This window comes from Amphiura filiformis, chromosome 14 (genome assembly GCF_039555335.1).
Source record: "Amphiura filiformis chromosome 14, Afil_fr2py, whole genome shotgun sequence".
NCBI classification, from domain to species: Eukaryota; Metazoa; Echinodermata; class Ophiuroidea; order Amphilepidida; family Amphiuridae; genus Amphiura; species Amphiura filiformis.
In genome coordinates this window covers 52,753,432-52,777,787 of record NC_092641.1, presented here as the reverse complement: position 1 = coordinate 52,777,787, position 24,356 = coordinate 52,753,432, and the positions used below count along the sequence as shown (strand labels likewise).

General features: G+C 36.3%; 1 protein-coding gene across 1 annotated transcript in view; it reads right to left on the bottom strand.

Annotated features, from left to right (window-relative positions):
* LOC140169075 (uncharacterized) overlaps window positions 1–14,901 on the bottom strand; it is a 56,272-nt gene extending 41,371 nt beyond the window's left edge. Inside the window, exon 1 of the mRNA XM_072192351.1 lies at window positions 14,752–14,901. The gene's annotated coding sequence lies outside the window, so the exon portion shown is untranslated. The remainder of the gene's footprint in view (window positions 1–14,751) is intronic.
* Between the last annotated feature and the right edge of the window lie 9,455 nt (window positions 14,902–24,356).

Genomic DNA, 24,356 nt, shown 5'->3' with positions numbered 1-24,356 from the left:
ATGTACAATCTCCGCAAATATATAAACACAATTGGGTGAAGTTGGGTACAGTTCATTTTAAATCACCCTGTAAATCTAAGCGTACGCGTACAATGGTAATCGCTTCTTCATTTGACTTCATAGAATGACGAATTCTCTGAATATGACATCGTCAACGATGGATTTCTCTAATGTCTCAATGGCACCAGAGGAAGAGATGTCAGATAATACTAGACCTTTTCCACAAATTCCCGAAAGACCGACTGGCTGCGATTTTTTCCTTTACGCTTTGTACTTTTCTGAACGATTTCGCATTAAGTTAGTTGTGTATAACAACTTCGAGAAGCTCATTATAACTGTTCTATTTCCCATTGTTCTTGTTCTTGGATTCATCGGTAATGTTGCATTTTTGTTCGTAATTGCTCGAGTCAACGAAATGCATACATTGACCAACATTTACCTCGCCAATCTAGCAGTGGCGGATCTGGTCTACATTACAATGACGTCGGTTAAGTACTCTGTTCAGTATGCGATATCCAACGGCATGAGAGACTCGAGCATTTTTCGAACAAACGCCCAATGTTTCATTGGGACTTGTATCGGATATGCAACATTTTATGCTTCGTTGTCGCTGGTAACGCTTGTGACTTTTGAAAGATTCCTGGCAATTTGCTATCCACTAAAGCTTCGCGCGGTTAACACCAAGAAACGAACGGCTACTTTGGTAGTCATGTCATGGACTATCGCCGTTGTGATGTCCGCTACATTAGTAGCACCAGAAGGGGGAAAGGTTAGAAAAGTTTGTATTTTCTGGCCGTCTGAAAAACGTTGGCAAATGTTTCCAACTGTCAAATACGCGTGCATACGCATGCATGAAATGTATAACGATATCGCTCTTCTTGCAACGCCTGTGCCATTTATTATAGTGTTCTTAATCAATGTCATACTCTATGGCAAAATCATTGTACGGCTCAGCAATCGTACTGTCACACAAAACCAAGAACAAGCTAGACAAAATAGCTCCAACAAAATTCGCAATCAAGTTGCCAGAATGCTAATTATTAACGGCATCATTTTCTTTCTGTGCCTTGCACCGTATCAATACAACCAGGTTTATGTATACCTCATTCAACACACTAACATCCGCAATGACGACGTTAACTGGTTGGCTATAAAATGGGCTGCAAGATGCTTGCTATTTCTCAATTCTGCAGTTAACCCATATGTGTACGGTTTTACTAACCCAAGATATCGTTCAGCATTCATGAAAGCCATCGGACGTGAGGAGATTGATTCAAAAGAGAAAACGAAAACTTCATCTATTTCGCAGAACATTACGAAGTGAGACTAAATACGAACCGGGCAGTCTTTATCTTATCATAACCAAAAGATGTCTAGAAAGACTGGAAGAAACTGTATATATTTATATAAAAAAAGAGCTTAATATTAATAAATTTCAAATTGTAGAATTACACAATAAGCATGCCCGGCTATAAAGTTTTAATAGTTAACACGTCGCTGGTCACAAAGGACTTTTTGTCGGCATATAAAATGCACCGCTCTATTCAGAATATGGGAAACGTTGCACAGGTCCTATTTCAACTTGGATTTGTGTCGGATTTGCATAACTCTTCATAAAATGTCGGAAAAATATGAATGTATCGTATAGAAATTGTTTCTGTGCAATTATATAATATAAGTTTATGGGATGCTCTCACTGTATTTGCACCATCAGTATCACAGAACATCACGCAGTGATGCGGTATGCCTAAAACGAATACGTAACTCTCTTCACGCGGGTGTCGACTGCAGACGACAAGTTTTAAAAAAAATTAAAATTAAAAAAAATTTCAGAAATGTAAATTTTTATGACCATATTTGGAATCAACATGAAAGATGCATTAAAATGAGAACAAACAAGCCTAATATTGGTTTAGTAGTTCTTAAGATAGCTCTTGGTATTTTGAGAAAATATTTCAAAACTTGAACTTTTTCCGTTGAAGGGCATGGCTAGCATGCAGAGTATCGTATCGTAGCAAAAATATGTATCGTGGGAAAAACCCTGTGAATATTGCTATAAATTAAATTAATATAATTATGTACTGTTGAAAATAAAACCTGTAAATATTGCTATAGATTAAATTAATGTGTATGTGCCATCGAAATGAAAATTTGGGAAATATTGCTATCAATTAAAGTAATGTATATGTACCGTGGAAAAACAAAGTGTAAATGTTGCTATAAATTAAATTAATCTGTACCGTGGACACAAAAAACACACACACACAAAAAAAAAAAAAACCTGTAAATATTGCTATCAATGAAATTAATGTATGTACCGTGGAAAACAAAGTCTAAATATTGCTATCAATTAAATTGATGCATATGGACCATCGAAAAGAAAAACTGTAAATATTGCTATAAATTAAAACAATGTAAATCTAACGTCGGAAAAACAACAACCTGTAAATACCTAGTCACATAATCGTAATTGTTATAATCGTAGACAGAATTAAAGAAAATAGTTTGCGTCTGACGTCGCATGTCAATCAAACTCAGAAACGATATGTTTACGAATTCTCTAGATGATTGAGTTTCTGAACGCGGCGCAGCGTGCATTATGGTTAATCTAGCACCTCCAAACATACAAACCGTCTCAAAGGTTGGGTTTAAATAACCAGAATTGGCTTAGAGAGAGAGGTCTGTTTTGGGGTCAAAAGAGGTGAAATTCTAAAGTTTATCAAATTTGAACGAAAATTAGTACATGTGATCCTGATATGATTAAAAATTATGATGGAGGTCATTTCACGGTCAACCAGAGGTCAAAATGGGTAAAAAGTTTTTCCAATTTGAATGAAAATTAGTATATGTAATGTTGATATGATTCAAAACACGATGAAGGTCATTTCAAGGTTAACCAAAGGTCAAATTAGTTTATTAGATATATTGTTATCGAACTTAGTGCCGACATTTTCCACGATGTTGACCATTTTGTCTATAGTAATTTCAAGGTCATCAGAGGTCATTCCAAGGTCACAGCTGGATTTCGTGGCCTTTCACGCAAGCGAAGTGATGTAATAATCGGATTAACTACCATAGCAATATATGAAAACAATTTTTGAATAACTTCATACCGTGCTGCACTGGTACGTTCAAGTGGTACCTTTGCATTGAACCATATCATATGCTGATCACTCGCACCTGTAAGATTGGTATCTTTGAAAAGACCTCTATTATATTCAATCTATGATTGCAGACAATACACAGGTGATGAGTGCAACCCGCTTGTAGTGCAGCGCGATGTATTCAAAATTGTTGTGTAAAGCGTCCAGAGGCTGTTTGCGTTTGGCGCTATATTAAATATCTCTTTATTATTACATTATTATTATTATAAATTAAAGATCGATCGAAAGACGTTGTACTTAGCGGTAAAACGATTGAACCCGTTATAATAGGGTCGCGGGTTCGTGTCACATGCTAGGAAGGTAAAGATATATGTTGCGCAAGAGAAGTGGCGGACCCTCACAACAACATTATATAAAAATGGATCTGGTCCCAAGTCGCTTCGAAAGAGATAGCAATCGGTCTGTATGCACTTTTACCTTTTACCTGACCAAAAAGAGCCTCCGGAACATGAACATATCTAAGTTTGACGTATATTTCCAGATGGTTTAAAACTAATTGATATCTTATTTCACAGAGGAGGTATATTGTAGTGCTATATGCTCATACAGATAAAAAGAAGATGAAAGCTTGTTTGGTCGCGACACTTTGTATATCTTCTATTTCCATATTCAGTTTCATACTTAAATCAAGATATATACTGGGAATTAAGAGAAAATACAATGGATTAATCCCTCATAATTTCTTCATGCTAATGCGTTTCTTTGTATATGAACGTAACGAGATCGTGTGGTGACAGATACTTTCTTCTTGCCTCAATTCACAGAACAAACGTGATATGCTATTGCACTATTAAAGTTTTTGTTTGTTGAAATTATCGTCTAAATTGAACTTGGCGATGCATCTGCAATGCAACGTTTTTAAGTGCACAGAATAAAACAGGTATCATCAGTTCCTTACACCATGCATACGGTGGGACTCTGACAAGGGATGATGGATAAAGTAAAGTTTTAACCAGTACCAAAGTTATTGTACTCCTCGAGCACTGTGCTCGAACGTTGGGTCAATGCGGTCACACATCCCGTCACGAGTTTTCGGTGAGTGGTTTCCCCGGTCCCTATAGCTAATGGTTAATCAAACTCACCTTTTTTAGACATTCATAAAACTTAAGCATGATTTAGTGTCACTCCAAAAAAATAGGTTAAAAGTAAGAACGTGTTAATCTTCATCCAGCTTTGATGAAAATGTTAGAGGTGTGAATAGTGCCATATTGAGATAAGGGCTTCAAGGCGTTTATGTTAGCACTCAACTTTACACAGGTATTATCGCTTGTAGAATGTAGTCAATCGAGTAAGTTGCCAATATGACTTCACGCGAGCAAACGCATATTGCATGTCGGCAAATGCAAATTTCACCCTATGTATGTAACATTATCAGACTGGTGTGCTCTTTCATCTTGGAATGTGAATTTCAATTGGATTCACCCATTCAGGTAACCATATTTGAAATTTACACTTCTGGTGTTGAAGATTAAGGTAATATCTTCCATTGGGGTGTATGTATTTCAACTGGAATAACCCATTATTTTGTGACTACAGTTTGTCCACTCTGAAGTACAGAGTGACAACGCGCGCGTATACATCGCGTAAACAGTGCGCAGTGCTGCGTGCCTTCAAAGTCTGCACAATGTGTGCGTCCGCATCGGTACTTTGTACTTCAAAGTAGACTGACTGTACCTAAATGTTATAAAACTCGATAATTGGAAAAAACGTTTTAATAACATTCAATTTCGGGGTATCTATAAAGGTCATAAAAATGTTTTTGAACTTTTGTGTGTGTGAAAACACAGTGCGACAACATTTGTAATATATTTGTTGCAACGTATTTTTTTCAACATTATGCTTTTAAGGAACCTTTAGTAATTCTATTACTCATAATATTTCAGACAAGCTTTTTCAAACTTTTTCAAATGTTTACTGGGTGTTAAACCTATATATAGATGTAAGTCAGGTGGGTGTCAGAATACTGATATATCCAAACCTCTAGTTTCTAATTTCCGATAAGAGTAATTTTCTCGCGTTGGGCCACTTTTATTTAATTGTTATAGCGCAGATGGCATGGTGAAGATCAGATGCAAGATATCCCACTGATTAATATAGTACTTCCAAGTAGAAAAGTAATCATCTTCTTTCACCATAGGAAGATAAGGTATGGCAAATTAAACCAAATACGGTATTCTTTGCACTATAATACTTAATAAATTAACTTAAGAAATGTACACATATGATTCTTCATATGTGACCGTCCACAACGAATGAGCCGTAAATTCCTCCCCGGTCAATTTTGTTTTATTTCGTGTTTAAAAATAAACATCATAAACTTAAAAATGGTATATCATTTGACTTCAAACGATATCCAGAAGCGGGGTTATGGTTTGTTAAACTTTGCTCCTTCAACAAAATTATAGCTTTTTACGTTTTTATAGTTGTCTCTTTTTCCACATTGCTGGCAATAAATATCAAACAGTCATAATTGGCGGTGATTTCAAATCATCCCCAAGTCAACGAGGTTTAAGAAAGTTCTCTCATTGTTAATTTTTAGTTATGCATACCTGTACAAAATACAATGCCTGGTAACCCACCACTTGAACAGGATTTAGCAAAAGCAAACAAAGACCAGCGCTATTAAAAGTTCTATAGCCATCTAAGGTAGAAGCTTATTATCCACTTCAACAATAGGATTATTGATTAGTTTTGACTTTCAAAATGAGTCAGATGTCGGGCCAGCTTAAGTTACCGATGAATACGACCTTCGTACACATTTTACACCATAACTCGGAATACAATTTAGGGAATTTACGGCTCATTTGTGCTGCCGGGTCACATATAGGTTAAATAAAAAGTAACTTTAAGTGATACAAAAATACATTACATAAAGCTAAATAAAATTGATAAATAAAATTTCTAATTTGAAAACTCTGTATGCATCAGATGTTACCAACAAGAATAGTCGCCATCTTGTTTCCCAGAAGTCATTGTGACCGAGTGACCGAAATCCCTTCCCACAATTCGATGAAACCGACTTCCGGTATCGAAGCCCAGGATCCACATATGGATGACGAGGAAACCAAAATGCACGGTATGCTACTTTCCAGCTGAGCCAAATCTACTTTGGGCTAGAAATATCAAAACCCGAGTATCGCCAAGTCTCAAAATCACAGTCCAAAGTTCGTCATGTTTTACATGCAACTTAACGCGCGCTTCTTCAACATGAAATTGAAAGGAGCAATAATTGTTAATTTCAGATCTTGTCCTCGGGCCATACTTGAAAATTCTATTTTAGTTATATTTTTCTTTCATTAAATTCATAAAACCAATATTTATAAACGGCAAATTTGGTTTGTCTTGGGTAGACAATGAAGCAACCAATAGTCATCAGACAATCCATTCTAATAAAGCTAAACTCTAATAACCTTTTTAATACGGTTCCAGTAATCACCCAATGTACTTTTAAGTAATGCTTTCTATAATGGGCATTAAGTAAATATTTACTGAGATTTTGTGATGTTTTACATGGCTTAAAAGCTTCTAACGACATCCAATTACACCACTTTCCCAACAATTTAAGACACAGCATCAAGAAGGAGGTTGTGCATTAAAAACTATAATCAGGATAATAGCTGCCTCGGGTGTTTTTGTGGAGTTCAAATTTGTGTTTTCGTAAGATCCTTGTTGCAAATTTTTGAAACCCTGTGAATATTAATTTTCTGTCCTTCCAAACTAAAACCACGTATATTACACAGATACCACATTTTTACTTTTGTGTATCTAGGCTGTTTTTGTCACAAATACTACAAACTTTGCATTTCTCTACATATTAATCCATTTTGGAGCACAGTTTAAGCAGGTTTTAAATTTAATTTTTAGATGTGGCGACGCGTGAACTAGTCATCTGTCGACAAAGGATTATGTTCTATTTATCAAAGAGTATTAGTAGTATTTCCTGCGCCAGGCTCTCGGCTGAGTAATTGTGACAATTTGGTGGGAAGAACGTGATACGTAATGCTACAATTGGAAGCGATTATTAAATCATATTGATGTTTCTATTAGTGCCGAAATATGACAAGTACAATTAATATCAAACTATTATAGTTTTATACTATATATTAATAATATTAGAAAAAAATTCAAAGTATAGACCTCCGGCAAGGCAACCGTTACTAATAGTTTCACGGAACACCCTCACTTACGATCATTGGGTATACCGATCATCAGACGGATAATTTGTCATGATTTCAAGTTAACAGAAATGTTTATACGTGTATATACATTCTGTGGTGTCGAAAAAATGACAAACCAAGCCAAGCCAATCGGTATACCCAATGATCGCAAGTGAGGGTATTCCGTGAAACTATTAGTAACGGTTGCCTTGCCAGAGGTCTATACTTTGAATGTGTTTCAATAGCTCACCTGTAATGGGTTTGAGCACTCTAAATTCCAAAGTTAGTCACTTGTAAAGTAAACTTGTTATATTACGCCCCCACTATTTTTAGTGGTTGAGCACTCTCGACTACTTTTGGAGTAGAGACTGTTCTGGTTGGCTTGGTTTGTCATTTTTTCGACACCACAGAATGTATATACACGTATAAACATTTCTGTTAACTTGAAATCATGACAAATTATCCGTCTGATGATCGGTATACCCAATGATTGTAAGTGAGGGTATTCCGTGAAACTATTAGTAACGGTTGCCTTGCCAGAGGTCTATACTTTGAATTTGTTTCTATAGCTCACCTGTAATGGGTTTGAGCACTCTAAATTCCAAAGTTAGTCACTTGTAAAGTAAACTTGTTATATTAATAATATTAGGTAGCTGCAATCTGACTAGTAAAAACGCAGCATTTGTGTGAAAATTACAATACCGCCTTTTTTTATTATTTAGGTGACAGGTGTTTTGAATCTGAATGCCGTATCTTCAAGTAAATAACACAACATATTCAATTTTGGTTTGGGAGACAAATGTTTTGAATGTTTGCAATTATCAAAGCAATTAACCATGATTTAGGCAGATTACTTGAGCCACATTTAGAAGTAGATCAGCGTCAATGGATTCAGCGCTAATCGGTAATCCCACAGCGTTCGCAGATGCAGCATTCTTACCTGAGAGGGAAGCATTATCTGGATACCATATTGGGGTGTTTAAGTATACTACAGGTTGACGGATCACAAAGCAAATCTGATTACCAACATTATTTATACATATTAATTGTTCATTTGTAATGTATTGATGAACACACAAAGGTTCGTGCATCTTATTATTGTGATTGCTGGGGTTCTTAGTGAAAAATACAGTACTGCGATGTTCAGCAGATTTTGAGTAAGTGAGGTAAAGTATAGAAAATTGGAATTTACTACTAGCGCCCATGCATGTTACTCCCGCGGTTGTAATACGGTACGATCCTCTGGGTGCGTGTGTATGTGCATCCCGCACGCCATGTACGTACTGTGCATACGTATTCGACTAATATTTCCATCGTAATAATAAAACGCCGGTTCCAGCGTTTTATTCAAAACTACAGCACCTAATGTCTTGATTTTTGCAGAGTATCTTTATTGACTACAGTGCATTACAATCGTGTAAAAACCAGAATTAAAAAAGTGTATGTGAGCTGTTTATATAGAGCAAACCCTCTCTCTCATAAACGAAAACCCAATAATCTGATTGTTGCTTATTGCACTATCAACATCAGACCATTAAGAGAAGTGGTTCGAACTGCTTCCATTTTTCATTGCTTTTCGTATAGATGGCATTATCATACAGAGGCTTCAAAAGAAAACGTGTCATAAAAAGTGATTCATATGATTTTACACTTACTGAAGCTTTCTCCCGTAAACATTGCTTTATTCTACATAACAAAAACAGAAAACCAAGAAAGTTCACTATTGGACCTTAATGATGAATCATGATGGCAAATTTTCAATATTATTGCGAGGGTAACATTATCATGCCATCAGACGTAGGGTTGTAAACTGTAATGCGATATGTTGATGGATCACAAACCGAATTTGTATATCTAAAATTGTTCAGCACTTTTATAATGCATGTTGATGAAAACGAAGCTTCGTGCATCTTATTGTAGTCTTAACGTGTATTGGAACTTTTCTATAAGGACAAAAGAGCAAAAACACTCTAATCAAATTGCTGTTTACTATATGGTTAACATGAAGACACTGCCCAAGAACGTTCACTATTGGGCCTTAATGATGACTCATGGTGGCAAATTTTAAATATTATTGCGAGGGTAGCATTATTATGCTATCAGACGTAGGGTTGTAAACTGTAATGCTATATGTTGACGGATCACAAACCGAATTTGTCTATCTAAAATTGTTCAGCACTTTTATAATGCATGTTGATGAAAACGAAGCTTCGTGCATCTTATTATAGTCTTAACGTGTATTTGAACTTTTCTACGAGGACAAAAGAGCAAAAACACTCTAGACTAATCAAATTGCTGTATTTACTATATGGTTTACATGAAGACACTGTCATTAGAAATTTGACAGCAGAGTGATTCTAGAACATCTGTCTACCAAGTAACAAGGCAGTATCTGTTTGGTATTTTGTTCACAGATATTGAGTTTTTACGTTGGAGGCAGATTGTATCTACCTACAAAATACAACAAAAAACGATATTATGTATGATAGTATCAATTCCCCTGGAGACTTCCCATCAAACAGATGGAACGATTTAGTTGTCAAATTTTGTTAGTGATATGCACTCGTCACATTTCTACACAAATGATTGAATAGTCACTTCCAATTGTATCATTATTAGTATCATGTTCTTTCTTGTCACAATTATTCTCCGGAGAACCTGACCAAGGAAAAACTACTTGTACTATGTGATAAAAGGAACTTAATCCATTGTCGACAGTTGGTTAGGTCACGCGTCACCTCATCTGAAAATTAAATTAAATTCCACACGATGAGTGTTAAAATCTGCATCATATGTGCTCCAAAAATGCTACAAATATGCTCAGGAATTCAAAGTTAGTAGTGTTTGTGACAGATATTGTTGAATAGCATATACAGGTACCTAACGTAACCACGTGCGATGTTTTAAACTGATTGTTTATAGATAATACATTTTTATACATTATCATTATACATAGATAATGTTTATAGATTATACATTTTGATCATTTGAATTTTATTTTGCTATTTCGAGCCACGTCAGTACACATCAAATTTCTGCCCTCCAAAATAACCTAGAAACATGCCGCCTGCTTTGTTTATTACTAACAGATGCTGGCTTTTATATTGAGGTCTACCTGATTCAAAATATTTGCCTTCCAAACCAGTTAAAAGTGTATGCTATTTTATCTACTTGAACATACAGCATTTTGGCTTTGATGCTTAAACACATGTCCTGCCTGATACGAAGGTATCGCCTTTGTAGTTTGTTCACATATACTTCGTGTTTACGTAGAGATGGCATAATACTTTGATGCAACATGTGGATGTTATCAGCCACGGAGTGAGATAATGTTGTATATAGGTGACAATTCATGAAACCAAAGAGGATTGATTAAATTCCCGCCCATGTCATGTTACATCTTTAATGGAGAGTATTCATGATTGGACACGACGATTTTAGCTGGTAAAAGTTTTCAAATGTCTAGTATGTTTACTCTTAACACATCTCAAATATGGGCGATTAGATTTAAGCTCCGGGTAGAGATTTCTAGACGGGTTTGATGCCGCTCGAAACAATAGTTTAACATTTCAATAAGATGTGTTATTTCCATAATAATGTAAGCTTTTACTGTCAAATATGTTCCTTTTTATTATTTTTAACAGCAACAAATAAGCTAAAGTACAGACAATTCCAGCACCAACGCGTGTATCAGTCCCTAGCTCTTTAATAAGTTTGATCGGCTCAAAATATAAACATCCCTTAAATTCTCGCATGGACGTATAACATAAAGACGCATAAAGACACATAATGATATACAAATGGACGTCCATTTATTTCGATTATTTATTCCAATTTCAATTGTATGAATTAACTGTCTCAAATATAAACACGAAGGTGTATGTAATAAATAAATAAATAAATAAATAAATAAATAAATAAATAAATAGATAAATAAATAAATAAATAAATAAATAAATAAATAAATAAATAAATAAATAAATAAATAAATAAACAAATAAAAAAATAAATACAAAAGTAATAATATTATGACAATATAATAAAAGGCTATTTTTCGTCTATTGCAAATTTACGACAATTTGCAGAAAATTTGTGTAAAGCATAACAATCACTAGACTTTATTCGTTAAATACTACATGTATCGACTGCCTTGGAATTATTTATCACTAAATAATAATAATAATAATAATAATAATAATAATAATAATAATAATAATAACAATAATAATAATAATAATAATAATAATAATAATAATAATAATAATAATAATAATAATAATAATCAATTTTAAATAATATAATAAAAGGGTGTTTTCGCCTAAACTACGCACCATAAGTCATATTAAATAATCCATACATTGACTGCCACGGAAATATTTAAACATGGTATTGAGAGTGCTCTTTGTAAATTAATCCAATCACAATTTGACTTACAGTAATAGAATAATTTTCCTGCACTAGAGGCACATGATAACATTATGCCATTGTGAAAATGATAAAACTGATTCTAGTTGATTAATTTGATAAAATCAAACTTCGTTTAAATAAATGACACTTGTCGTTATTCAATTAGCAATACATTGCAAGACCTGAGCGCAAGAAGACCGTAAGTCCACTTGGCCCCTCAACATGTATACACTAAAGCTACGTATAGTTTCTTAGGGTTTTATAATGTTTAATACATGTTTCAGGGTGAAAACATCATGAAAGGTTGTGAAAGATTTGTTTTGGCCCCTGAACATGTATAAATGTATAAAACATTATCAAACTATACGAAACTGGGTATCAAATAGCACTACATGTAGATGTAGAAGCTATTTACAATCGCAAATTTCCAATTTGCGAGTGTTCTGTTTTTGGTCAGTTCTTCTTTCTTTCTTTCTTTCTTTCTTTCTTTCTTCTGTCAAACTTTTAACGAGCCATCGTAGCCATATGCTTTAGGCCAATGTGACCATATTTGGTCACAAGGACCATTGGGTGGGGGCACAAATGTTACATGACCAACTCGGGGTCAAAGGTCATCCAAAGGTCATTATGGCCAAAATGAGATTTTCACTAAAAATGCTTCTTCTTCCACAAATAACATAACACAATGTCGTCACTTGCATACCTGTATTGCCTTTAGCCAGTGTCTAAAAGTTGTACAAAGAATTGGGGTCAAAGGTCATTAAGGGGGTAAAATCTTACAATTGCAATATCTCAACATCCGTAAGGGGTATGGGTCTCAAACTCGGTGACAACAAATCTCATGACCAGAGGAACATTTTACAGGGGTCAGGTCAAAGGTCATGCAGAGGTCAAATTTTAGAAAAGCATTTTCTGTACATCTGTAAGGGGTGCGGGACTCAAACTCTATGACAACAAATTTAATGACCAGGGGAATATTTTGGAACACTTTGCAGGGGTTAGGTCAAAGGTTATCTAAGGTCAAATCTTATAATTTCCTTTTCTGGACATCTGTAAGAGGTATGGGGCTCAAACTCAGTGACAACAAATCTCATGACCAGGGGAACATTTTGCAGGGGTCAGGTCAAAGGTCATGCAGAGGTCAAATTTTAGAAATGCATTTTTTGGACATCTGTAAGGGGTACGAGGCCCAAACTCGGTGACAACACACTTAATGATCAGGGGGAATATGTTGGAACACTTTGCAGGGGTCAGGTCAAATGTTATCTGGGGTCAAATCTTATACCGTAATTTCACTTTCTGTAAGGGGTATGGGGCTCAATTTCGGTGACAACAAACCTCGGGAAACATTAAGGTCAAAGGCCAGGTCATAAGGTCATTAAAGGGTTTAATACATGCCTTGCGATTGTCTGCGCTCTGTGAGCGCAAATTATCTCTAGTTATTTATTTTATTATTTCAGACATATTTAAAGAGGGTAGCCAAGATCAGTGATCCAGCACTGCTTTACACAAGGGCCCTCTGTACATGACATCAAGAAAATACAAGTACAAATAAGGTTACAAAGTTACATTATAAATACATTATAAATAGGCATTAAAAGATATAGTATTTTTAAAAGCACATAACAAATTAAGTAGCACCAAAGGGATACAAATATCATACACCAATACACAAATCATTTAACAAAAATATATTATAGCACCCAGACAAAAAGTAAAACAGATACAATCACTCTTCACTTCATACCCGATAAAATACACATGCACCCTGACACATACCAACCTCTCCAACCCCAAGACAACGGAGCACCAAATATACACCTACCACACACATTACACACACCCAACCCCCCCCCTCAGAGCACCAAATACACACCCCTGTCACAACACACAAAAAAAAAAAACATACAATATCCGCACACAAACACAACACTTTGCTATACACACCCCACGACATACCTGACACACCTTCATTGACACCCCACTAACGTTCATCATACACAACCAAGGCTCAACACACACCCAAAAGATGCACACACGTCCTTTATACCTCCGCATATATACGTACGCCCATACAGACACCACCTATTCACTCAGCCCCCCCCCCACACACACACACATACCCCTACCCAAGGAAAATAAATAAATAGATTAAAAAACAAATAAAAATAATTATTTAAAAATAAATGAAAATTCAGGAACCTGAGTCAAGTATATAAGCCTATAAAAGGTTTATAAGTACACTGTAAAAATATATGCAGTAATTTTAGGAAAGTTGCGGAATTATTTCGATCTGCAGGAATATTTACCTATCCGAACGATTATGGACGATTCATACAGCATTGTTACATAGCATTACGGAAGATTTTTACCAAACAGGTGCCCATCATTATTACATGGGGATTATTATTTTTACAGTCATAATTCACCTTCTTTACGGTTGATATGGCATTTACTACCATACTCACCTTTAAAAAGTGGCATTTTAAATTTTAGTAAAATTAACTATTTCAATAAGTCTTACCCCAACTCTGTGTTATTGGACACTATTATACTACAGTAAGCCAAAGAATTAAGGAACCAGTTATGTTCACCCCCTGTATATCATAACCAAAGACAGATATGTTATAATTGGAACCAGCTGTCAATAGCCTCATCTTTTAGCTCAATTTTAAGACCCCATTCGTTTAAATTGTTCAAGAAATAAAGATATGACGATCCAAAACCCAAGGAAGATGCCAATTTAAAAGGTGCAGTTTGCGAACAAAAGAACTAGCGCTGTGCTTCCATTGTTTACCATGTTAAAACTAGCGTCGTGCTTTCATCGATTAGAAGGTGCAACTTTTGATTTTGTTTCTTCAAAAAATGTCACAACAATCAACGTTAAATTATACCTCCTTGTTACCACAGTAGCGTATTTAGTTTGTGTACAACACACTACCTTCACTCGGAGATGATTATTCTATCTATAGAACACCTCAAAAAATACAAAAATATAAAATAGTAATAAACAAGTCCCTTACCTTGTGGTGGTTTCTTATTTATTGCTTAATACAACTGCCCGTAATTCCAATAAAGTCTCCAGTACTGATGCTTCAATGGTTTGTCTTTCCTTTTTATATAACATAAACCTTACAGAGTGACGTGCTTGTGATGTGTGTTTACCCCCGGAACCAACACACCTCCTCATTTAGGGAATACACCCGCTAGGGGAATATCCCACTTAGTGGTAACCTTCTGCTCACCGTAGTGCGTAATGCACGTGATAAGCAGACAGTGTAGGAATTCAAAATATCATCGAATTTTCTGGAATTTTTTTAAATAATCAATAAAAAAAGGTACATTTTATTTAGTAAGAGCGTGGCTTAGCATTGGTGAATTGGTTTAAGCAAATAAACATTGTAAGCATACCAAAGCTATCGACGCTTTTCTCTGAATTGTCGGGGATATATAGTTCATTCATTGTTTATCACTAATTAGAAAATAACGTGGGCATGATCTTAAAATTCATTTAACCAATACTTGCCGTTTCGTACTTGTTTAAATTAATTTTATCTTCTACATGCTAACTATGCCATACAAATAAAAATATCTTATAACATGTCCGTTATTCTTGTCTTGTCAATATAATGATAAATAGTAGTATTACGTGACGCGACGTTAAGGGATGAGTCTATAGGAATAACGACCAAACAAAGAAATTCTTGTTTAAGCCGTAATATTGTAGTCCCGGATTGTAGTCTTTCAACCCTTTCACAACTTCAGCTGTGTAACTTACAAAAATTCCCGCTAAAAAGTGGTTCTTTTAATTTTAGAAAATACATTAATAATCGCATTGGACTTTTCGTACTGATCGTACTATAGTGACCACCAGCCTATAATGTTCTAATCACACTATAGACTGGGATTACATGTGACGTCATTGCCAGGCAATTGGTCTCTATTGTTCCTTGTCCGGAAATATGCCCACGCAGTCAGGGACCGTGCTTTTAAAACTCCCGCCAGATCACAATAAGGCCATTGAACTGCGTAGTAGCCATACGTACTCATTGAAGTATAACGGTAGCACGTTCCCTTACCGACTCATTATTAATGTGTGGAAAGGGGTCAGGGACGGCATTCTGATCATTCTAATCCTTTCTTTTGAGGTCAATAGATAAAAGAAAGGCCTTGAACACAGGTGCCGAGTTGTAGATAATATTTAATCATCAAAGCTGATGGCATAAGAAATTTCGAGGAGGCAGCGCTTATTATTTCTTGTAAACACAATCTAATGTGGTACTCACTACATGTAGAAGGCCGGGCGGGTCTGCAAATTAGTGCATGAAGCTAGTAAAGATATAGCTTTATGTTCAGTTTAATCAATTAAAATGCTATGGCTGGATATCAAAAAAATCGCGAGGCATTAAGTATTAATTTTTATATTATTATGACAAAATCCAGTCCCTTCTCAATTGAATAGGCTCCGAGATTAGACTTTCCTTTCCAAAAATAAATTATATGGCCTAGAGGACATGATATAGGCCTAATCTATACCCATATTCGGTATCCAGAAACCTTCACAGTCTGAGCGGCGCTTGCACTCGCATCGCATTGAACTAGACAAAGTTCGCTAAACTGAGGCCTGCTTCAATTGCCAACCTTTATCGAGGGGCGAGTTTGAGGTTTCATAGTCATCTATTACCTATACCATTTTTCACCCCGATGTGGCAGTGATGTCAACGCGTTGTGAACAGCTGTTTCGCTCGCGCATCTATGCGGTGTCTTTAAGCGCGTGCGTATGTACACCAGCGCCATCGAACTCCAGCGAGTGATGCTGCACCTAATAAAATTCGTTTCATATCTCTTTCCCGCCAGGAGTGTCGCAAAATACATCATCTCCCCGGGGAGTACAGAGTTATGTTCATTGCATTCTGGAAAACGGACATTTCGGCTGGTGCCTTCATCACAAAAAAGGAATCCCCGATCATCACGATAATGGCGCGCGATCACGAACACCCGGCAAGCGGCAGAGCGTTTCAACCAATGACAAGTCTTGATTGTGTCCGTTTGTCTGCAATGCGCGTGCGCCACGCCGCTCATTGCAACCGGTATGGTAGTATGAAACCAGCACAGAGGAGTAAGATATCTTACTCCTCTTTACACTGACGTGACCCCGGATGTGACGTCACTGTCACATCAGGGTGAAATGTAGTCTCGGTACCAGCCGGTTTGTGCTCCTCCGTCACCGTTAGTGACGGAGGAGCACAAACCGGCTGGTACCAAGACTAGGTGAAATGGTATTGAACAACGCAAACCAGCCAAATTTGTCATAAGTTTGAATAGCCATTAGAACAACCGTGAATATAGTGTCAGAAAGTCTTACACATCTTAGTATAACCTTGTCGTTAGCGTGATACTGAATGCAGCGCCATATTTGGAATATATTCGTACACGGTGTGGGCAAATAGTTGCTCAAATGTAGGCTAAGTAGGCCTAAATCATGAAAATCGCTTAATCGGAATAATACTAACCAGTAACGGACACCGAGACAGCACTACGATTGAAGTGTGAGGAAAGTAAAGCTTTTCCTTGTTATAAAAAACAAGGAAAAGGCAGTCATTTTTATCACAACGCGATATTTTAAAAAAGTACATTTTGAGAGGGCCTACGCTGGTTCTTTTGATTCTAGTGTAAAATCTGTTCATCACATGTAGTCCGATTTGGTATCTATGGTCTCATCAAAGTCTTGAGAACTCTTTTTGATGTTATGTTGGTTAACAAAAACGATACTGTTAAAAATAGCGGTATTTATGCAAGCGACGTATCTATTGTGTAAAATGCATTGAAAATTGTCGGCTAAAGAGGGCATAAATTAAAATCGCGAAGAGTAATAGCAACAATAACTATCTACATTCCAAGCGGAAACGCTTTTCAAAAACATACCACCTTTTTCGGGCAATCGCTGAAACCGAAATATGAAATTCCAGGCCATCTGTAAAAAAGTGCGTGAGCAGAAATGACCATGAACTTGGGTCACCGAAACAAGTGTTTATATTGGTGTCAGGCCTATCATAGTGATACAACAATTAGCCCCCAATAATGGCTTTCATTTGAACCGTTATTTGTTAAACTGCGATTTTTACTTTTTGAGAAATCAATGAATGTATCAAAAAACTTTTCGAAAGTCGATTTAAAATGGCATAACCCGTTAATGCTAGCAGTTTGCAGATATATGTTGGTCCCTTTACCTGCTCCCGGATCATAATTCGACGACAGCAGCTAATCATTATTATAATGAAAGTATTATACTTCCTAATTCAAATTTATAAATTGATACTTCAAGTTGGTTTCATCTCTACAACCCAACCATATCTATCTTAGTAAATAAATAAAATAAAAATCAGAAAATTCCACCAAGACTCGAACCATTAACTAAGGATTTACGAGAACAAGTCTCATACCAATGATACCACTACACCGCGCAGTCGTCAGAAACTCTTTGTTTTAAAATACTTAAAGGCCCATATAAAATTAACAGACGTGGAAATAGGAGTATAAACTGACCAGTATATACCACTTGTAGTCCTACTAATTCATGGCATATTGGATGGCCTAGGTGAAAGTTAGCCCATATTAGCAAGACTATCCTTGCCTTCAAGGTGAAACAAACCTACTCATGTTACCCTCTGGCCATGGGCTGGCCTGGTGTCAGATCTTACCCAGGGAAAGATGACATTCCAATATATGCCTTTAAAGCTACAACTAGCAATAACATATGTGGAAATGAGAGTATAAACCAGGGTCCCAGGGGAAAGTTAGCCCATATTTGCAAGACATAACTTCAAGATGAAATAACCCTACTTTTGTTGCTGTCTGGTCATGGTCTGACATGCAGTCTGATCTTTCCCTGGGAAATCAGTTTTTTTTTTCAATTCGGGCCTTTAAATGTATACAGTAAAATAACGATATGGCCCTCATACGATAGTCCTAAATATGGTTATGGGCTTAGCATATTGGAACTACCGTATGACGCCACAACCGCAGTAACAGAATTAAGCCCGATATCAATAGTAAATAGCGCCGCGGCCTCTAAAGTCGATTCAATTCATTATGGTCAAGGAACAGGATAAAGGGACAGAATCTTTTAAGATTATAAGCAATCTCTTCTGCCACTGCGCAATTAAGTCTCTTAAGAATTAATACACCATGACGTATACCCGCGCGCTACTATTTCAAGATCAACAACACAGATGGAAATTGAATTACTTGGTAGGAAGAATTGGGTGCCACTAATGTATTTAGCATATTTTGTACGATTGGGGGATTACTATGAGTGTAACATCATCCTGTAATTGTTTGATTGTTTCATCATCATGCCCGAAGGTTTAAGATATGATGCTTCGTACAGCGAGTTACACTGGTAAAAACATTTCACACATTACTAAATACATTCTAAATACTTAGAATATCACTAAATTACTTTGCCAATTGGAGAAAACCCTTTTAATTTCTTGCGATAAAGATATGACGGCTAAAAGGTGCTAAATTAAAATAAAATAAATTAGAGTCACACTGTTTTTTACAATATATCAGGAACACATTTATTGTACCAAATTGTATTCATAAATTAATTCCTGAACTCAAACCAAAAGCAAAGCCAACGTAAAACGTAACAGGTTGGAATAAAAACGGAATGATGAAATTGGACCATTGTCTTGCATGTATTATTCAAGAGTAGCTTTTCCAGTTTCAGGGGCTCCGTACGTCAATTGCTGTATAGCAGATATCTATATATCTTTATGATGAAAGATTCATGGGAAGTATTGCGTATGGGATCATAAATATGAAATCTGATATAACTACCAAATATTAAAGTTGGTGCTGAACCATGTTTACGGAACAGAATGACCACCTGTAATATGATACGCACCTGTTTGCTATACACAACGGCAAGACGTAGCCCTATATCTGCAGTCGCTATCGAACATAACTTGTTCTTCTTCTTGTTAGATGAAAAATGGTAAAAAAAAAATCAGATAATTATTTCTTTATAAAATATCGTTACAATAAATGGTGTTAGGGTATCGTAACCTTTGATCTGCCAGTCACAATGTCACAATTGTCAAAAATTTATACTTTAAGAGTTATTATTTGGCAAAAATTATACAAATTGGTAATATTAATATATAGATCCACAACGTGGTATTGTAAAAATTTACTTTGGGAAAATGCGTTCATAATTTTGAACCCACCTTAATTGTTTGCCAAAGTAAAATGTTGTTTCAATGTGTTTAATCTAAATGACTTTTGCCTCGAGGTTTTTGGGATGTACCGTAATAATGATTGATCCACAATGTAGAACGCTACATCTTCATGGCAGAAATCGCCATGGTAAGTTGAATCCACCGCCACACATGCCCATTTTGTTCCGACCTGTTTAATAGTTTTGAGACGCATAATGGGCCGAAGGACATCTGACTAAGGCTACTGACTATAGCCCGGTGACTGACCTCGCTGTGTGTGAGTAGGCATCGTACGTCATAGGTCATCTGCTTTTAGACTACCTCCGCGATTGGCCTATACACTGGGCTATATAGTTCGGCACATATAAAATCAGAATTATTGTCAGTTTTGGAGTTCAAGTCGCAAGCTTCTTTCTCAAGACGCAAGCTAACGACTATCATATCTGTTCAACACGTATATTCAAGTGCAAGAAACCACATCTGGATTCTTCAGACGAACTCATTTACGGGAGATATTCATCATTTTCTACCCCGGTATCCAAAGATTTTCGTCTGAATATCAAAATCGGGCATAGCACATTCACGTGTATCGATCCCGGGTATTTATTTTAGTATCTCTGCTGTACCAAGTAATTATTAGCCAGGCGATGTCGGTGTGACACGTTAAAATGGTATAAATTATATTAAAGATAAAGTAGCGTGTGGGAAGGTGAATGAACTTATAAGAATTTCGAGGGGGGAATTATCACGAAAGGTTGACTCGGTTCAGTAATTTCCACAACCAATTTGTCATTAATTATTTTGTGAAGCCATAGTCCGGTATGAAAAATACTCCCTGTTGACTCGAATCGTCGCATATGGCACGGGCTTTAAAATGGTGGGAGGTAATGACGATTAAGAGCAAGAAGACAATAAAGAAATACAAAAGTAAAATGAAGAAAAGAAAAAGAAAAACAAAGTATAAAAAGATCCAAAACAATTAAAATACAATTTGGACAGGAAACATTTGAAAGCTCTTTGCATATAAAGTACGCGCTGGTATTTAACGATTCGTGTCGATGTTTTTGTTTACGCAATCTGAGGAGCCTAAAAATATGCGCAGGAATGCATAGATGGATCGTAATTGTATTTTCACTTAAAGCCGATTTATACTTCATATCTGTCGCTGGCGATTGTCAATTATGAGCATAGCCGCGCCTTTTGCTATTATATCGTTCTTGGTTTGTTCGCTAAGTCACTCCTCACAAGTCATACCATGTTCATTCATTGATAACATTTCAAGCGTAGGATATACAGCTCGTTCTTACGTCATCATCGTATTCCGTTATAACAGCGCCTGAAGACGTGGTGTACGAGGAAATCTTATTTAGGAATACGTAATTTGTTTGATAACAGTCACCCACGTTCCTATACAAAATTATTGTGTTCATTAATGAGACCTTGTTGAGACACACTGCTTAAAATAGTAACCAGACGCCCACTAAGATTTACCTGTGTGGTGTTGATGTGATTTAAGGGGTGGGGTATGAACGTTTGGACAGTATTTATTTTGGGACATTAGAGCACATCAGACCTATCGAATTGCATTCTGAATACGAAGAATGTCATTCTGATATCAAATAATTTTGATTTTTTGAAATTTGCAATTTAATACACATTTTATGGCAAATCATTAAAAATTGATATTTTTGATATTTAACAGTACTTGAAGTAAACTTTATAAATCTGATGATTTATACTGAAAGTGTATGTAGGTGGGATGAAAAGCCAACGATAAATTAAAAATTTTGACCTTTTGTATTGAAGAAATGAATTTTTATCCCCAAAACCCCCAAAAAAATTAGGACTTTTTGAAAAAAAACTCCATATCTTCAATATGTAAGGTCAAAATTTTCAATTGACCGTCGGCTTTTCCTCCCTGCTACATACACTTTAAGAATATATCATTAGATTTATATAATTTACTTCGAGGACTGTTATATATCAAACATTTGAAAAATATCACATTTTTATAATTTGTCATAAAATTTGTATTATATTGTGATTTTCAAAAATGAAAATTATTTGATATCAGAAAGACATGCTTCGTATTCAGAATGCAATTCGATAGGTCTGAGGTGCTCTCATGTCCCACAAAAAATACTGTCGAAACGCAATAAACGCTCATTTTAGATCCCTTAAGTCAATTAGCAACAATTTTACTTCCTGGTGTCATTTACTATCGCGAGCGATGTAGATTTTATATTCTGTTGATTGCGAAATAAAAATATTTAAAGTAATTGGTTCGAATTAACTTGTGCTGTTGTTGCGGTTATCCATTTAGCCTTACACCAGCATACGTCAGTGCATACGGAAGTGTTTGCTTTTATTTAGGTGGGGTGTGGGTGTGCGTGAATCATGTGTGAGTATGCATAAATTGAAGAGGTGGTTGTGGGATGTAGGTTATACCGTGAGTCAGGACCGTAACCAGGATTTAGGGGGGTAATTTTTGAAAAAAGTGGCCTTTTTTTTCAAATTTGAACTTTTTTTTGACCAAAAAGACATAAAAACCCTATATTTATATACTCGCTACAGTCGCAAATGGGGCTATTTGAGTCAAAAGGGGGGTTGTCTTAGCCTTTGGCGTTGGGGGGGATGGAGTCGGAGGGGGGGGTCAAAGTGACAAAGAAGGTCCACTTTTCAGAGTCAAATGTATTTATGTACCAAGAAATGTCAACATTTCATTGTGAGATTACGCTGTTTGCCTGTAGGCGAAAAAGGTTTTTTTAGGAAATCAGCATCCCCGCAAATGTTTCCGGCTACGCCCCCGGGGTGAGGATCGAGCTGGAGTCAGTGCTTGTTCTGATACTATGGTAAAGTTTTAATTGCTATTAAAGTTATTTTGACACAATCGGTAACAATCAGCAACGGCAATACAACGCCATCATTCTCAATATGACGATATTACCAAGATGTTGACGTTGAGTGGCGCATAGCGGCGCTAAAAGCATGGTATATATCAATGGAATTGTTTGATTAAAACGTGTAGGATGGCAGGGGCCATTTTTGCCAGTTTGAACCATTTAACTAAAAAACTGCAGTGTTTTTCTTCATGTTAATATGTTAATATTCAGGAAGCTAATATCGCATTTATGATTCCATAGGTCTTACGGTTCTTGAGTTAAGACAATAATATATCAAGACGAAACTTTGGGGAATTTTCCCGCTCCCGAGTAAAATCATGCAGATGGCACATGGGGCGAGAATGACACCCTTTACATCGAGCATTAGAATCTCCTTTATGTAACCCATAATATTATGTGTCTCATTATTTGAATACAACATCACTTCTGGATGGGCTGACTTAATGCTAACCCTCGAGCTCCCTCAACCGAGGAAAAGCTATATAAAGGAAAAATCTTTGCAGCACCCTCAACTGGATGAAACTGGTATTGAAATAAAGAAGATTTTTGGAATAATCCTTGTAGCACCCTCAACTGGATGAAACTGGTATTGGAATGGAATGTGTCAAGGGGTGTAAAGTTATGTCAAGGGGACCAAAGTGGGTTAAGGAGCATCATAGTGGACGGACGGGTGTCATGATGGGTCAAGGGGTGTCAAAGTGGGTCAATATGGTGCAAGCGTGTGTCAAGGGCTGTCGATTGTCGTAGTGGGTATCAGGATGGGTCATGAAGTATCAGAGTGCGTCAAGAATGTCAGGGTGGGTCAATGGGATATCATGTGTGTCATGGTGGGTTAAAGGATTTTAGGGTAGGTCAAGAGGTATCATGTTGGGTCACGTGATATCATGGAGAGTCAACAGGTGTCATGGTGAGTCATGGAGTGTCATGGTGGGTAAAGAGGTGTCATTGTGGGTCATGAGGTGATATGGTAGTCAAAGGCTAATATGATTCTTCAAGGGGTGTCATGGTGGATCAAAGGGTTTTATGGTTTCGATGGTGTCTAGTTTGGCCCCAGTGTGTCTTCAAATAAATGAGGAAAAGGGTATACAATAATTTGGGAGTCATATACGTAATAGTAGGAAAATCATAAATATTGAGTCCCTATTTTCATGGTTACCAAATACCCATTTCTCCAGTGCTGATGCGATAAAATATACGTCACTTAAATGTCAATTATTGATGAAAATTTAAAAAGGTAATTGTTTGTCATTTTGATTTTGGATCCGTAGTACTCAAGTGCCACGGAATGGAGTTCAGGAGGGTCAAGGAGTGTAAAGATGGATCAAGGGGTGTAGACTGTTATGTTGGGTCAAGGGGTGTCATATTGGGTCAATGGGTGGCAGGCTGTGTCAAGTGGTGTCTTTTGTCGTAGTCGGTCATATCAATTTTCATATCAAAGAGCTCTTTAGCAAAGTCATAGTTCATTGTATTTACAACCTTATGACAAAACAGGCGAAAATA